The sequence below is a fragment of the Salvelinus sp. IW2-2015 genome, linkage group LG11, assembly GCF_002910315.2.
Source record: "Salvelinus sp. IW2-2015 linkage group LG11, ASM291031v2, whole genome shotgun sequence".
NCBI lineage: Eukaryota > Metazoa > Chordata > Actinopteri > Salmoniformes > Salmonidae > Salvelinus > Salvelinus sp. IW2-2015.
Window position 1 is genome coordinate 7,557,685 of NC_036851.1, and position 18,227 is coordinate 7,575,911.

The 18,227-nt window shown below is 42.8% G+C and overlaps 1 protein-coding gene and 1 non-coding gene across 2 annotated transcripts in view; one reads left to right on the plus strand and one right to left on the minus strand.

The window, feature by feature from the left end:
- LOC111969723 (synaptotagmin-2-like) overlaps positions 1-15,799 on the minus strand; it is a 78,737-nt gene extending 62,938 nt beyond the window's left edge. Inside the window, exon 1 of the mRNA XM_023995933.2 lies at positions 15,446-15,799. The gene's annotated coding sequence lies outside the window, so the exon portion shown is untranslated. The remainder of the gene's footprint in view (positions 1-15,445) is intronic.
- Positions 3,778-3,830, plus strand: LOC111970799 (U7 small nuclear RNA). The gene has a single exon (XR_002878165.1). It is a non-coding gene; the product is annotated as a U7 small nuclear RNA (small nuclear RNA).
- Positions 15,800-18,227: the final 2,428 nt, after the last annotated feature.

An 18,227-nucleotide genomic window follows, 5' to 3' on the forward strand; every position in this document is an offset into this window, starting at 1 on the left:
ATTCACACACACACACACACACACACACAGAAATCAAAACCATGGACTGCCACATATTTTGCTAACGTTGATTGGACTAAATAGTTTTTGGTATCTTTTAGTTGTCACTGTATTAGACTAAGCAGAGGTGATTTGATGATTTTTAAATGTTGAAGTTGAAACGGTGCTGGAATGGTGGAGGAAGATCTTGTTTTCTAATTGTGACTTGCGGTAACTCTCTGTGGTTCCATATCAATAGTTGTTCAGTGGTTCGAAAATGTGGGAAACATTAACGTGCTTGGCCATGCTGTAAGTCATGTAACTGTTTGTTATATGCAATATGTTTTGTGGACTTGTGGGCTGTTCTCCGGTTTTGTGCTGAAACAAAGGTGTGGTTGAATTTATTCTGCTACTGTGTCTCCTTATTGTCTCAGTCTTTATGCCTATATATCACGGTCACAAGGCGTATGAACTAACAGTTTATAGAGCAAACAACGCAATTATCACGACACAGGTTGTGATATGGCTTCTCTGTCTGGCTTCCCAGTGGTTTTACGCACGCACCGCTACTGCTTTGTACGCACATTGTAGTGATGCACCAGTCTGGAAGAGAAGTTCTGGTTTCTGAGCCGTAGGGAACGGTAAAGTTGAACTGTCCTTTATTTATCAGAAGAGGGTCAATGTTATATGATACCGTTTTCGATTGCACTTTGTCCTTTTAAATTCCTGCATGCATTGCTCAATCATTTAATCATGGTTTCACACATCACTGATGAAACTTTAATGAGATATTACCCCCCATTCACCAAATCTGATGTAGTAAAAGACAGGGAGGGGGAAGCRCTTTCTGCAATAGTAGCCCACCTAAATCAACAGAGTTTGTGCTGATGTGGACTTAACTCAGCTATGAGAATACTCAGGTATACATCCTCCTCTCTCATCTATTTAGCTTCTAWCTCTGCTATCATACAACATACAACATCTGGCTCTAACAGTTAGGAAAACAAACGCAGAGAGAATAAGAGACGCAGGCCTACACAGTCACTGTCKAGGCTCTCATCAAACATATTCATTTGCCCCAAATTACTCTATATGTATTGATCAGTGCTTACTGGGACTGCAGGGGTTGGTCTACTCCACTCTGATCTGGWCCAATGAAATCTGTATGGTTGTCTCTCACTCTAACTATGAGATGATGGGGAGTTCTCTAACCAGCASTCAGTCACTAGTTATTCACACAATAAAGCATGTTCTATCATTCAAATGACCATGGATGCAAAGTTCGTTTAGGGTTAGTAGCACATGAAACAACAAGAAACACAGATATGCTTTAAGTGTCATATCTAGCCTGAAATCCAGTCTGTTTTGCTAACATTCCACTCCTTGCCTTGTCATGTAGACAAGGAGTGGCAAGGAGTGAAATGTTACCACAAACAGACTGGATTTCGGGKTAGATTTGACACTTAAAGCAAGMTGAACATAGTATTTGGGAATTGTTCAGACATTAGGTTTGATACAATGTTGATGTTATGGATCCCAAAGTTATGTATTGCATACTGTAGGGCAGAGGAAATGTAAATCTCTGAAAACTGGAATCCTTAATTGAAACAATAAAAATCAAATCAAATCACATGTTAATGGTCACATACACCCGGTTAGCAGATGTTATTGCGAGTGTAGTGAAATGCTTGTGCTTCTAGTTCCGACAATGCAGCAATATCTAACAAGTAATCTAACAATTCCACAACAACTACCTAATACATACAAATCTAAGTAAAGGGATGGAATAAGAAAATATACATATAAATATATGGATGAGCAATGACCGAGTGGCATTGGCAAGATGCAATAGATGGTATAAAATATAGTATATACATATGGGATGAGTAATGCAAGATATGTAAACATTATTAAAGTGTCATTATTAAAGTGACTAGTGTTCCATTTATTAAAGTGGCCAATGATTTCAAGTATGTATGTAGGCAGCATACAGACTTGACAAAGCTACCCCACATAAAAAATACTACAGTGTACTATAGAATTCTGMAGTAAAATTTACTACACACTGTAGTATCCCTCAATCACGTGTAGAACTTAGTTTGTAGAAAATGCTTTTTATTTTATTTGACCAGGTAAGTTGACTGAGAACACATTCTCATTTACAGCAACGACCTGGGGAATAGTTACAGGGGAGAGGAGGGGGATGAATGAGCCAATTGTAAACTGGGGATTATTAGGTGACCTTGATGGTTTGAGGGCCTGATTGGGAATTTAGCCAGGACACCAGGGTTAACACCCGTAGTCTTACGATAGGTGCCATGGGATCTTTAATGACCTCAGAGAGTCAGGACACCCGTTTAACGTCCCATCCAAAAGACAGCACCCAATCACTGCCCTGGGGTATTGGGCCAAATAAACATTTAGACCAGAGGAAAGAGTGCCTCATACTGGCCCTCCAACAACACTTCCAGCAGCATCTGGTCTCTCATCCAGGGACTGACCAGAACCAACCCTGCTTAGCTTCAGAAGCAAGCCAGCAGTGGTATGCAGGGTGGTATGCTACTGCATAAATACAACTGCATTATTCCTTGTGTTTTAGGTTATTGGCCAGCTGAAAGGTGAATTTATCTCCCAGTGTCTGGTGGAAAGCAGACTGAACCCGATTTTCCACTAGGATTTTGCCTGTGCTTATCTCCATTCCATTTATTTTTTATCCTGAAAAACTCCCCAATCCTTACTGATTACCAGTGAACCCATAWCGTGATACAGCCACCCCTATGCTTGAAAATATGGAGAGCTGTCCACAGTAATGTGTTGTATTGGATTTGCCCCAAACATAACACTTTGTATTCAGGACAAAAGTGAATTGCTTTGCCACAAAAGTGAATTGCTTTTGCAGTACTACTTTAGTGTCTTGTTGCAAACAGGATGCATGTTTTGGAATATTTTTATTCTGTACATGATTCCTTCTTTTCACTCTGTCAATTAGGTTGGTATTGTGGCGTAACTACAATGATGTTGATCCATCCTCAGTATTCTCCTATCACAGCCTTTAAACGTTGTATATGTTTTAAAGTCACCATTGGCCTGATGTTGAAATCCCTAAACGGTTTTCTTCCTCTCCGGCAACTGATTGAGGCAGGACGCATGTATCTTTGTAGTGACTGGGTGTATTGATACACCATCCAAAGTGTAATTAATAACTGCACCATGCTCCAAGGGATATTCAATGTCTGCTTTTTTTTTACCCATCAACCAATAGGTGCCCTCTCTTTGTGAGGCATTGGAAAACCTCCTTGYTCTTTGTGGTTGAATATGTGTTTGAAATGTACTGCTCAACTGAGGGACCATACAGATAATTGAGTACAGAGATGAGGTAGTCATAATAAATATGTTAAACACTATTATTGCACACAGAGTGAGTCCATGCGACTTATTATGTGACTTGTTAAGCCCATTTTTACTCCTGAACTTATTTGCTTGCCATAGCAAAGCAGTTGAATACTTATTGACTCAAGACATTTCAGCTTTTCATTGTTAATTATTTTTTTGAAGAAAAAAATAACATGAGTCCATTTTGACAMTATGGGGTATTGTGTGTAGATCAGTGCCACAAAATCTAAATGTAATCCATTTTAAATTCAGGCTGTGACAAAACAAAATGTGTAAAAAGTCAAGGGGTGTGAATACTTTCTAAAGGCACTGTATATTGCTTTCAATACGGTTAAAGAAAAGAGCAGAAGCTCTGAACTCTCTGTTTAGAACCCAMTCCTACCWACAGTACCTACAGGTTATGGAAAATGTGTTKTTTTAGTATTTCTCCAGTAGGTTTCCTCAATGAGAAAGCCCCCCACTTTTATGTCAAAGATAAGAAAACAAAAACACAATTAAATACTACAGTGATGTCCCCAAAAACACCATAGTAAATTCAGCAGTATACTGCAGTTAGCAAAAACACTAAAGTAAATTCTACAGCATACTGCAGTCTGCAAAAAAAAACACTAAAGTAAATCATTACAGCATACTGCAGTCTTGCAAAAACACTACAGATTACTTATAGCGTTTGAAAGTTGTCATCAAGGCAAAGCGTTTGAAAGCTGTCATCAAGGCAAAGCGTTGAAAGTTGTCATCAGGCAAAGCTTGAAAGTTGTCATCAGGCAAAGCGTTTGAAAGCTGTCATCGGCAAAGCTGAATTGTCTCGGCTGAAAGCTGTCATCAAGGCAAAGCGTTTGAAAGTTGTCATCAGGCAAAGCGTTTGAAAGTTGTCATCAAGGCAAAGCGTTTGAAAGTTGTCATCAGGCAAAGCGTTTGAAAGTTGTCATCAAGGCAAAGCGTTTGAAAGTTGTCATCAAGGCAAAGCGTTTGAAGTTGTCACTCAAAGCAAAGCGTTTGAAAGTTGTCATCAAGGCAAAGCGTTTGAAAGCTGTCATTAAGGCAAAGCGTTGAAAGCTGTCATCAAGCAAAGCGTTTGAAAGTTGTCATCAAGGCAAAAGCGTTTGAAGCTTTCATCAAGCAAAGCGTTTGAAAGTTGTCATCAAGGCAAAGCGTTTGAAAGTTGTCATCAACAAAGCGTTGAAAAGTCATCAGAAGGTTTGAAGTTGTCATCAAGGCAAAGGTTGAAATTGTCATCAAGGCAAAGCGTTTGAAAGTTGTCATCAAGGCAAAGCGTTTGAAAGTTGTCATCAAGCAAAGCATTTGAAGTTGTCATCAAGGCAAGCATTTGAAAGTTGTCATCAAGGCAAAGCGTTTGAAATTGTCATCAAGGCAAAGCGTTTGAAAGCTGCCATCAAGGCAAAGGGTAGCTACTTTGAAGAATCTAAAATATATTAGATTTGTTTTAACAATTTGTTGGTTACAACATGATTCCATATGTGTTATTTTGATGTCTTCACTATTCATCATATAATGTAGAAAATAGTAAAAATAAAGAAACCTTGAATGAGTGTGCCAAAACGTTTGACTGGTACTGTATTTAAACCACTTCCATATACAGTAGACTTCCATTGTTTAAAAAAAAACTGGTACCGGGCTACCTTCAGACAAGTCTTGTGATGCTTATGGCCGTCCTAGAGCAAACATGTACAACAGACGTGTTCGTGAGAGTATCACATGATACAAAGACAGCGACACAGCAACTTTCAGAGGGAAGTCCATCCATTGGGCAAAAACGAGCTGAATCAACGTTGTTTCCACGTCAATTGAACAACAAAATTCAATGTGATCAATCAATCAKACTGTATTTGTCACATGCTTCATAAAGAACAAGTGTATACTAACAATGAAATGCTTACTTATGGGCCCTTCTCAACAATGCAGAGAGATTTAATTTTTATTTTTAGAAAGATAAAAACACAAGGAATAAATATACAATGAGTAACAATAACTTGGCTATATACTCGGGGTACGAGGTAATATATACTTATTAATGATTTGGTTGGCTCCTCAATGTTATCGGATGAATCSCGGAACATATTTCAGTCTGTGCTAGCGAAACAGTCATGTAGCTTAGAATTCGCTTCATCTGACCACTTTCATATTGAGCGCATCACTGGTACTTCCTGTTTGAGTTTTTACTTGTAAGCAGGAATCAGGAGGATAGCGTTCTGGTCAGATTTGCCAAAGGGAGAGTGAAGGAGAGCCTTTTATATGAATCTGTGTGTGGAGTGATCAAGAGTTCTGTCGCCGATAGTTACACAGGTTATATTCTGGTAAAAATGAGAAGAGCTGCCTCTGGATGTGTATTTTCTTGTTTGCGTATGGCTATACAGCTCGTTGAGTGCGACCTTAGTGCCAGCATTGGTTTGTTGCTGTAAATAGAAAGCTATGAAAAATATAGATGCAATCCCTTTTGGTAAATACMAAGGTCTGCAGCTTATCATGAGGTATTCTAACCCGGTTGAGCAAAAACGTGAGACTTCCTTAGCATTAGAGATTGATTGAGATTGTGCTGCAGTGGATAACATGATGACGTTGAAACAACGTGTAAAACTGATGGGATTTGCAAAAAATCCTCTACGTAAGGGAATTTTGTATTTTTTCACCCAACTTTTAACCTAAATCCAGTGACATGGTGATTTTTTTAAATTTCCCATTCAATTCACATTAGTTGACAACTCAACCAACTGTAAATCAAAACTGATGTTCAAATGATGTCTGTGCCCAGTGGGCAGGCTCACTATAAAAGTATCATACAAATGAATTCATATGACATCATGGTATCAGATGATTATAAAATGGCAACATCTTTCCCTCTGCGGTGTCCACAGCAGTGGTCTTTAAACTGTGGTCAATCTATTTTGTTTTTATTATCATTTTTGGTAAGATTATTATTATATATTTTTTTTATTATAACAGTTGGGAGTATTAATGGTATTATAAGCAATTATACATTACTTTTCACAATGCTAATCTTTCATAACAATAATAAAAGGCCTTTAATCTATTACATTGAAATTGACTCTAAATTTGACTGCCAAGATACAGTACAAGATACAGTAGGGGAAAAAAATCACAGAATCCACAAAGGGTGTTCCTCAAGAGCTGTTGACGGTGATTCAGCGGTCTTCGGAACGGAAAAGGTTGGGAAGCGCTGGTCTACCGTACAAAAACCATATTAGAGACTTAGAATAGGCAGTGGTGGAAGAAGTACCCAATTGTCATGCTTGAGTAAAATTAAAGATGCCTTAGATGCTCCAAACTTCCGGTTTGGAGCGTGCAGCGTGCAGTCGCAATTCCGCTTCGCTCCACAGGTAGTTTTACCATTTTCATTTTCATTTTCATTACAGTACAACGGTTTGATTTGTTTGATCTTAGCTAGCTACATAGCCGTCTTTGTATCAAAGATATTTGTGTAGTTATTGAGGTTCGCTAGCCAGCTATTTTCGACCGAACGTACGTAACGTAGTCAACACTGCTAGCTAGCCAGCTAGCCACGAATAGCAGCATAGCAGCATAGCAGCACTGGAGAAACGATTACATTACAACGGACGACTTGATTAGTGTAGTGGTAGCTGGCTACATAGTTGTCTTTGCTATCTTTGTATCTAAGATAATTGTGTAGCTTAGAGTTGGTTAGAGTAATTATTCGGTTAACTAGCCAGCTATTTTCGTAACGTAGTCAACACTGCTAGCTAGCCAGCTGCCACCGAATAGCAGCATAGCAGCACTGGAGAAACGATTACATTACAACGGAACGACTTGATTAGTGTAGTGTTAGCTGGCTACATAGTTGTCTTTGCTATCTTTGTATCTAAGATAATTGTGTAGCTTAGAGTTGTTAGAGTAATTATTCGGTTAACTAGCCAGCTATTTTCGTCCGCCGCGCTGCTCTCCGTCTCCTACCTAGTCACACTGCTAGCTAACACTGCTAGCTAGCCAACTTCTACCGAATAGCAGCACTGTAGAAACTCACATTACAACTTACATTACAACGGAACGACTTGATTAGCGTAGTGTTAGCTAGCTACATAGTTGTCTTTGCTGTCCTTGTATCCAAGATAATTGTGTAGTTTTGAGAAATTGTCGAGGTTACCTAGCCAGTTACACGTTCAAACAAAGTCAACACGCAGCCACTGCTAGCCAGCCTACTTCACCGCCAGCAGTACTATATCATTTTTAGTCAATAAGATTTTATTTTATTTTTGCAACGTAAGCTTAACTTCCTGAACATTCGAGACGTGTAGTCCACTTGTCATTCTAATCTCTTTGCATTAGCGTAGCCTCTTCTGTAGCCTGTCAACTATGTGTCTGTCTATCCTCTTCTCTCCTCTCTGCACAGACCATACAAACACTTCACACGCGTGGCCGCTGCCATTCTAACCTGGTGGTTCCAGCGCGCAGACCACCACGTGGAGTTCCAGGTCTCCGGCAGCCTCTGGAACTGCCGATCTGCGGCAACAAGGCAGAGTTCATCTCAGCCTATGCGTCCCTCCAGTCCCTCGACTTCTTGGCACTGACGGAACATGGATTACCACTGACAACACTGCTACTCCTACTGCTCTCGCCTGTCTGCCCACGTGTTCTCGCACACCCCGAGAGCTTCTGTTCAGCGGGGCGGTGGCACTGGGATCCTCATCTCTCCCAAGTGGACATTCTCTCTTTCTCCCCTGACCCATCTGTCTATCGCCTCCTTTGAATTCCATGCTGTCACAGTTACCAGCCCTTTCAAGCTTAACATCCTTATCATTTATCGCCCTCCAGGTTCCCTTGGAGAGTTCATCAATGAGCTTGACGCCCTGATAAGTTCCTTTCCTGAGGATGGCTCACCTCTCACAGTTCTGGGTGACTTCTCCTCCCACGTCTACCTCTGACTCATTCCTCTCTGCTCCTTCTTTCCACTCCTCTCCTCTTTTGACCTCACCCTCTCACCTTCCCCCCTACTCACAAGGCAGGCAATAGCTTGACCTCATCTTTACTAGATGCTGTTCTTCCACTAATCTCACTGCAACTCCCCTCCAAGTCTCCGACCACTACCTTGTATCTTTTCCCTCTCGCTCTCTCCAACACTTCCCACACTGCCCCTACTCGGATGGTATCGCGCCGTCCCAACCTTCGCTATCTCTCCCCGCTACTCTCTCCTCTTCCATCCTATCATCTTCCCTCTGCTCAAACCTTCTCCAACCTATCTCCTGATTCTGCCTCCTCAACCCTCCTCCCTCCCTTTCTGCATCCTTTGACTCTCTATGTCCCCTATCCTCCAGGCCGGCTCGGTCCTCCCCTCCTGCTCCGTGGCTCGACGACTCACTGCGAGCTCACAGAACAGGGCTCCGGGCAGCCGAGCGGAAATGGAGGAAAACTCGCCTCCCTGCGGACCTGGCATCCTTTCACTCCCTCCTCTCTACATTCTCCTCTTCTGTCTCTGCTGCTAAAGCCACTTTCTACCACTCTAAATTCCAAGCATCTGCCTCTAACCTAGGAAGCTCTTTGCCACCTTCTCCTCCCTCCTGAATCCTCCTCCCCCTCCTCCCCCTCCTCCCTCTCTGCGGATGACTTCGTCAACCATTTTGAAAAGAAGGTCGACGACATCCAATCCTTGTTTGCTAAGTCAAACACGACCGCTGGTTCTGCTCACACTGCCCTACCCTGTGCTTTGACCTCTTTCTCCCCTCTCTCTCCAGATGAAATCTCGCGTCTTGTGACGGCCGGCCGCCCAACAACCTGCCCGCTTGACCCTATCCCCTCCTCTCTTCTTCCAGACCATTTCCGGAGACCTTCTCCCTTACCTCACCTCGCTCATCAACTCATCCTTGACCGCTGGCTACGTCCCTTCCGTCTTCAAGAGAGCGAGAGTTGCACCCCTTCTGAAAAAACCTACACTCGATCCCTCCGATGTCAACAACTACAGACCAGTATCCCTTCTTTCTTTTCTCTCCAAAACTCTTGAACGTGCCGTCCTTGGCCAGCTCTCCTGCTATCTCTCTCAGAATGACCTTCTTGATCCAAATCAGTCAGGTTTCAAGACTAGTCATTCAACTGAGACTGCTCTTCTCTGTGTCACGGAGGCGCTCCGCACTGCTAAAGCTAACTCTCTCTCCTCTGCTCTCATCCTTCTAGACCTATCGGCTGCCTTTGATACTGTGAACCATCAGATCCTCCTCTCCACCCTCTCCGAGCTGGGCATCTCCGGCGCGGCCCACGCTTGGATTGCGTCCTACCTGACAGGTCGCTCCTACCAGGTGGCGTGGCGAGAATCTGTCTCCGCACCACGTGCTCTCACCACTGGTGTCCCCCAGGGCTCTGTTTAGCCCTCTCCTATACACCAAGTCACTTGGCTCTGTCATATCCTCACATGGCCTCTCCTATCATTGCTATGCAGACGACACACAATTAATCTTCTCCTTTCCCCCTCTTGATAACCAGGTGGCGAATCGCATCTCTGCATGTCTGGCAGACATATCAGTGTGGATGACGGATCACCACCTCAAGCTGAACCTCGGCAAGACGGAGCTGCTCTTCCTCCCGGGAAGGACTGCCCGTTCCATGATCTCGCCATCACGGTTGACAACTCCATTGTGTCCTCCTCCCAGAGCGCTAAGACCTTGGCGTGATCCTGGACAACCCTGTCGTTCTCAACTCACATCAAGGCGGTGACCCGTTCCTGTAGTTCATGCTCTACAACATTCGCAGAGTACGACCCTGCCTCACACAGGAAGCGGCGCAGGTCCTAATCCAGGCACTTGTCATCTCCCGTCTGGATTACTGCAACTCGCTGTTGGCTGGGCTCCCTGCCTGTGCCATTAAACCCCTACAACTCATCCAGAACGCCGCAGCCCGTCTGGTGTTCAACCTTCCCAAGTTCTCTCACGTCACCCCGCTCCTCCGCTCTCTCCACTGGCTTCCAGTTGAAGCTCGCATCCGCTACAAGACCATGGTGCTTGCCTACGGAGTTGTGAGGGGAACGGCACCTCCGTACCTTCAGGCTCTGATCAGGCCCTACACCCAAACAAGGGCACTGCGTTCATCCACCTCTGGCCTGCTCGCCTCCCTACCTCTGAGGAAGTACAGTTCCGCTCAGCCCGTCAAAACTGTTCGCTGCTCTGGCACCCCAATGGTGGAACAAACTCCCTCACGCCGCCAGGTCAGCGGAGTCAATCACCACCTTCCGGAGAACACCTGAAACCCCACCTCTTTAAGGAATACCTAGGATAGGATAAAGTAATCCTCCTAACCCCCCCCCTCCCCCTTAAAAGAGTTAGATGCACTATTGTAAAGTGGTTGTTCCACTGGATATCATAAGGTGAATGCACCAATTTGTAAGTCGCTCTGGATAAGAGCGTCTGCTAAATGACTTAAATGTAAATGTAAATGTAATATAAAATGACTCAAGTAAAAGGGAAAGTCACCCTGTAAAATATAACTTGAGTAAAAGTCAATAACTATTTGGTTTTAAATATACTTAAGTAACAAAAGTAAATGTAATTGCTAAAATATACTTCAATATCAAAAGTAAAAGTAAAGTATAAATAATTTCAAATCCCTTATATTAAGCAAACCAGAAGGCATCATTTTCTTGTTTTTAAATTTACGGATAGCCACGGGCACACTCCAACACTCAGACATGATTTACAAACGAAGCATTTGCGCTTAATGAGTCCGCCAGATCAGAGGCAGTAGGGATGACCAGGGATGTTCTCTTGATAAGTGAGTGCATTGGACCATTTTKCAGTCCTGCTAATCATTCAAAATGTAACAAGTACTTTTGGGTGTCAGGGAAAATATATGGAGTAAAAAGTACATTATTTTCTTTAGGAATGTAGTGAAGTAAAAGTAAAAGTAGTCAAAAATATAAATGGTAAAGTACAGATACCCCAAGAAACAACTTAAGTAGTACATTAAAGTATTTTTACTTAAGTACTTTACACCACTGCATATGTCCAAAACCTGCTTCAGGTTTTCAAAAACATTGTTGCCTTAAATTGGTTTATCATGTCTAAGAGGGTCATGTTGTTTCAAGGATTTGAGCACATTATAAAACATTATACAGTACGTATGTACTTTATAGAAAGTGTTACCGAAATATCTACCATCGGCACAGGAAGACTTCACAGGCTAAAATATAGTTTTCAGACTCACAATTGAAAACACAATCTCAGTCTCATCCCACTGTGCACCAGATGCCTCATTAAGGATGTAGCGTCTTCTGGGAAATATAATTTTAGAATTTCGTTTTGTTCAATCTGATGAGACACCCCACTGAGACTGAACATCCTGCTGTATCACTGTCCTCCACAACCACAACACATAAACACAGATTTACCATTATATTGCCTATCCCAGCTGTGCTGAAGATTCATACAGACACACATGGATGCACCCGTGACTGTTTGAGAGGATCCCAATTTCACCCAAAAAGGATTATAGGGCACTACACAATTCCATTTCATGAGCCATCAAGCAGACGCTCCTCTAAAACATACAAAACATCTCTCCTGGAGAGAGAGAGGAGCCCAGAAACATGTGTCAAGGCTTTTCAGTGGTGATTTTAGCATGTCAATCTTTTAGCATGTAACTCAAAAACATTTTTTATGCATGCCATCAAATCCACTACACAACACAACACAGTACTTAACAATACCTGAATTGCACTATGACAGTGACAATCGGTGCCCACAAACTGTTAGGGCATACATATAGCTGTCCCAACAGCAGAGCTTTCTTTTCAGCACCATGGAGTGAATCCTTACCACTGCTACACCTGGCTATCAGCAGAGACTTGTCTGGCAGTGAAACAGTTCAGCCTTATTTACTGCCTTTGTAAAACACATAGCTGAAATGGCTGACTTGCTTAAACAAATGTGGTTTCTACTGACAATTGAGATGGACAAACTATGGCATAAGGGAACGATGAGCGGATAAGAGTCATTTTGATTAAGACATAGAGAGCTAGGACGGACATAGTCAATACAAAATAAGTATTTGTTCAGCACTTTTGAAATATACAGTGACGGAATTCGGAACATGGGCCATTCTTACAGTATTCTCCCTGTACACCACCAAGTCAGAACCGTAGGATAAATAAAAGGGGCATATAAGCAGACAACGAAAGCTCTTACAATGTTCGAAGGTGACATTTCACCACCAAGTCAGGACAGTAGGCTAAGTTATGAGGGGGAAAGGGACCAAATTATTAGGGTGAGGCACATGGGCTACTAACAGCTTACTACACAACATACACTTTCTTAGCTACAGTATACATGTCTCCTTAGCATATTACATCATTTATGCAGCAGCAGACAATGCATTATTGGACTCGCAGTTGTGCTGTGCTCACTTGAACAGGAAGGTGGCGTGGCGGTCCTTCTTGTGGGTAAATTTTGTCATCAAACTTTGTCATCCGTGTCTAGCATTCTCTGGATTTATGGTGCTTTCAAGACAACTGGGAACTCTGAAAAAAACAAGGTCGAATCATGACGTCAGTGATCTTCAGGTTGGAGCTCTAGAAAGTGCCCCGAGTTCCCGACTTCCTAGCTGGATGACCGTTCAAAACGTATTTTCCCAGTGGAGCTCACTGAAGTCTGAGATTTCCAAATTCCGAGTTTCCAGTTGTTTTGAATGCGGGAGAATGTATTCAACCTTTTCTGGCTCATGGTGTTGCATGTGAATGTTTATTATTTTAAGCTTGGAAAAGAGAACCTTAAACCCAGACTTGGACCACACACCCTCTCCACAGAATAGCAGGCAGGGAAGCAAAATACGGATTGCTTTGCAATGCTTGCAGTTAGCCACAGATTTCTTCAAAACCACTCAWTGTTGAATTTGCAATTTCCAACCTCTTGTGTAATGTTTATGTTAAATGGCCGATGAGCACCGATACGTTTGATCTATAATTTCTCTTCATATGACAAGGATTGAAAAGGATTTGCCTGTAGATTGTCGACATGATTCATGATGATGACCGCTTGTCTAGCGGTATGACGTTGACATGATCAGTCCAATCAAAGCTACGGTAGATATACCGTGATTTGACGTCATTTTACCCTTTTTGCTTCCAGGTTTAACCCTTTTGGGTTCCATATAGAACCCTCTGTGGAAGGGGTTCTACCTGGAACCAAAAAGTGTTCTTCAAAGGTTTCTTCTATGGGGACAGCGGAATAACCCTTTTAGGTTCTAGATAGCACCCTTTTTTCTAAGTACTTTATAGAGGCCTGTTGAGATACAGGAATATTTATTAACGTATATTTTTACGTTGAGCAGGAAAGAAAACAACAATTGACCTCAACTTGCAAAAAATATAGTTGAATTACAGGCTTTACTATAATGTTGCATCTTCCTTTCGAAGCTCATCCATTTTAATCCAGTTAAACCCCAAACTTTTCTCTCCCTCATACCCCACCAACCCAAAATAACCCTGACTCCATCTCATTGATTTATAAACGAGTGGTCTTATCACCATCGGCACTGGTATGTATCTCAGTATCCTCCCTCATGACGTGGCCAACTCAGAACTCTTCCACTATGTGTGCGTGTGTGTGTGGCTGTGGCTCCTCTGAATCACCTCTGCTGTGCCAAGAGGAGGCGGACTCCTCTGCATCTAAACCAGGATAGTCTCTGTCCAGCTAGTCCTGTACACATAGAACCCCTGAGGACCGACAGGCCTGAACATCACCTGATAACATAACAACCCCATAGCATCTTGGAAACATATTCACTTCTCACTGTGGATGTTGCTGCCTTTCAATACAATCATCTTAATCTTGATTTGTAATATAGATGTTCTATCCTTATGCTTATGACTCATGACCAAGGTATGCTTATAAGGAATATGGAATTGCTCAGCTCAGTTGGTAGTCCATGGCGCTTTCAATACCAGGATAGTGGGTTCAATTCCCGGGACCACCCGTACGTAAAATGTATGCACGCATGACATAYTCGCTTTTGGACAAAAGTGACTGCTCAATGACATATATTATACTGTATATTATTATCAGGTATGAGATCTATAAACTGCTGCATTTTATATCTATAAACTGCTGAGCTCCACTTCACCTGACAAACAACGCCCTTCAGAGTGATGCGGAAGACTTTGAAATCAGCCCAAGAAAATAAACGCTTTTGTGAAATACGCAGTCAACACYGGCAGTGGTGTCGCAACGCCTACAGGTACAAGCTGCACATGGTGGAATGGGCCAATGTGGTTGATTTGGTATGAGAAACCTAGCTTCGACAGTTGAGATAACTTTTAAACCATGATGGTACAGTGTAGCAGCTCTTCAGTGCATGGGACATCCCAGAAGAGCTTGTTCAGCAGAATTGTTCTTGCATGCGCCTCTCCAAGCGTTGTACTGTACGTATACAGGAACATGGCTGTTCCTCTCAGGATGTTACATCAAAGCTGCCATAATCTCATTTGATCAATTATCTCCAACTGTTAGGATAGCCATCTAACAGAATTGTATCAACATTATGTCAATCGTATATCAACTTGATATCAATGGATTAATAGAACCTGAATTGGTTGTGTGTCATTTTCTCTCGGGGAAAGCAGTTTTATTGCAACAATGTTGAAAAGGCATTTGAAAAACATTGAGTTGGGACTAAAACACACTCCACCGAACACTCTGGTTATAGTTTAAATCGGCACACCCGAAGTGGATTGAATCCATAAGGTGTGAAATATGTTGTTTCAATGTTTTCTAATGTGAATATCCCCATCCCAAGTTGGACTCTTTCACGCACATTTTCCACTATTATGTAACATGATACTGCAGCACTGTATGAAGCTACGCACGAGGACTTGACTCAATGCTGAGAGAGAAAGTTCCTCTCTGGCAGCTTCCCTTTRCCTGACGTGTCTCTATGCATTAAAACCATAGGAAAGATATTATGGTCTGCTATAATTACTCTGAGCCTTTCCTTCTCCCACTGCAGTCCTCTAGATAGATGGGCACTGTAATGAGGCATGATACAAGACCACCGCATTCATCACTGATTATCAAACATGTGCATACAGTAAGAAAGTGCAAATTACCTGTATCGGAGAGAGCTGTAGTCTCCTGAAAACGAGAGAGAGAGGGACTTCTCTCTGTTGCACCTGCAGGACACTCGAGATATGGTCTTAGAAGAAGAAAAAAAGTATTATCTTGAAGATGAATCGTTTTCGGTTTATCCCCTATGAGAAAGATAAGCCTATTGTAACTGCTCAGTCCCTGCAGTCACCCCTGGGGGCCTCTTCCCAAAAGCCCTCTTCACACACACTCACACACACACACACACACACACACAAAAGAGTTGTGGTAGGGCCTGTGCTGCTGGGCCTGTGCTGCTGAGTTAATCAGATGTGGGGGAAATGAAAAGGAACACACACGCACATTAACATTCTCTCACACTGCAAATCAGCACCAGCATCAGAGCTATGTGCAGTTTCACTGCTGGATTTKCCGGCACTGCAGCCTCATTGGCTGAAGAGCTACTCAATAAAAGCCCTACTTGTCATCAATTGGGTGGGGGGGCTTTTTTATGGCGCACTCTGTACTCTGCTCCTCCTCCTCCTCTCTGTCATTTTTTTCTCTCTCCAGTACACGCAGAGGGGAATGCTGAGCTTTGAAATGATATGAAGGGTGAAATGGAGGTTGGAGGGAAGGAGGGACGGAAGGGAGAGYGAGAGTAAGGGAGCGAGGGAGGTGTAAAAGCAGTGAGAATCGATAGGCAGGGAGGAGCGCCGTGCCGTGCAGACGRTGAGCCCGGTACAATGCAGGGGCTCAGAGAATCTGGCCGTATGTGCTGCTCTCTCCTCCCGACAACGCTGTCTCTATGCAGGACCAGAGTGCAGTGAGGTGTGTGAAGCGGGAAAAGGGGGTGCCAATCTGCCAGGGTTCGCTCTGTTGCAGCAGAGCAGTCAGGAAGTTTGTCCAGGCAGCGGCCGTGACGCTACAGCAAACTCTGCTAGAGGAAAAAAAGCTATACTGTCTCTCTCTTTCTTTCTTTCATGTAGGTAATATGCACCTAGTGAATTATTTAAGATGCCAGAGGGAGGGTGGGGTAAGCTACATGGATGACAGCTTTGCACACTCTTGATATTCTCTCAACCAGCTTCACCTGGAATGCTTTTCCAACAGTCCTGAAGGAGTTCCCACATATGCTGAGCACTTGTTGGKTGCTTTTCCTTCACTCTGCGGTCCAACTCATCCAAAACCATCCCAATTGGGTTGAGGTTGGGTGATTGTGGAGGCCAMGTCAGCCGATGCAGCACTCCATCACTCTCCTTCTTGGTCAAATAGCCCTTACATAGCCTGGAGGTGTGTTGAGTCATTGTCGTGTTGAAAAACAAATGATAGTCCCAACAAGCGCAAACCAGATGCGATGGCGTATCTCTGCAGAATGCTGTGGTAGCCATGCTGGTTACTGTAATGATGGACTGTCATTTGTCTTTGCTTTTCTTGAGATAATATGGACTTGGTATTTTACCAAATAGGGCTATCTTCTGTATACCACCCCTACCTTGTCACAACACAACTGATTGGCTCAAACGCATTAAGAAGGAAATAAATTCCACAAATTCACTTTTAACAAGGCACACCTATTAATTGAAATGCATTCTAGCTGACTACCTCATGAAGCTGGTTGAGAGAATGCCAAGCGTGTGCAAAGCTGTCATCATGGCAAAGGGGGGCTACTTTGAAGAATYTCAAATATACAATATTTTGGGATTTGTTTAACACTTTTTTGGTTACTACATGATTCCATATGTGTTATTTCATAGTTTTGATGTATCAATTTGATGATCCAATTTAAAGACATAYCTTTTAGTAATTTGGCTCAGATTTAACCAATTTAAATTAAGTTATATTTGTGTTAGGGTTAGGGTTATGGACAAGAAAAGGGGGCGTCATGTCATCTACCAAATCATCATAAAGGAACTCACAGACTGCATATTGATCTTTATCAATGTATTGATAATAGCACATGGATAATAACTCAAATATATTGCCTCCATATAAAAATTGGTTGAGAGGCCCTAGACGTTCTTCTGCTCGTGATATAGTAGCCAGTGCCACAGCTGTGGTGTGTTTTTATGGAAGATGAATAGAGACACATTGGTGTGACTGCCAGTTTCACCATTAGACTTATTGCACKATCTGGGCACAGTGCCAGAACCTTAAACGAATAGCAGKCAGACAGACAGGCAGGCAGCCTTCCATGTCCAGGATGTAACAGGCCATTTAATTTCCTTTAACGATATCCTTGACGCAGGAGCCATCAGCCCACTGCATTACCAGTGATTAAAACTATGCAACCCAGTACTACAGAGCTGCAGCTAAACCAAAATTAAGTTCCCATTCCACAACTATGGTCATAGGCCTACTTCATTCACTGCACTGTGAGTCTTGAACTCGCTTGTTTTTTAAAGGTACAGTAAGGTCATCTCATAGTTTAGTGAAGAAGGAGCACTAGCGCACACCAATTTAGTGAGTGCTGCACTAATTACTAATTAGTCATGTAGCCCTGCCTTTAAGACACTGGCTGGACTGCAATCGATCAGCATTAAGATMGTCACTGAAATTTGATAGATAAAACCATTTGTGTACCAAACTGTTGGTTTATGGTTTCTGTTCACATATGCTAGTGAGAGAGCGAGAGAGAGATAGGGGGATTGCATCAATTGCATATTCCTTGTGTCCTCTCTCCTTGCCTCCTTCTCAAAACCCATTGGAGAAGGTCAGAAGCGCGGGATCTCTGGCTTTCTCATCCAATGGGTTTTGAGAAGGAGGCGAGGAGAGAGGATGTGAGTCGTATYCACTCGGCAAATACTG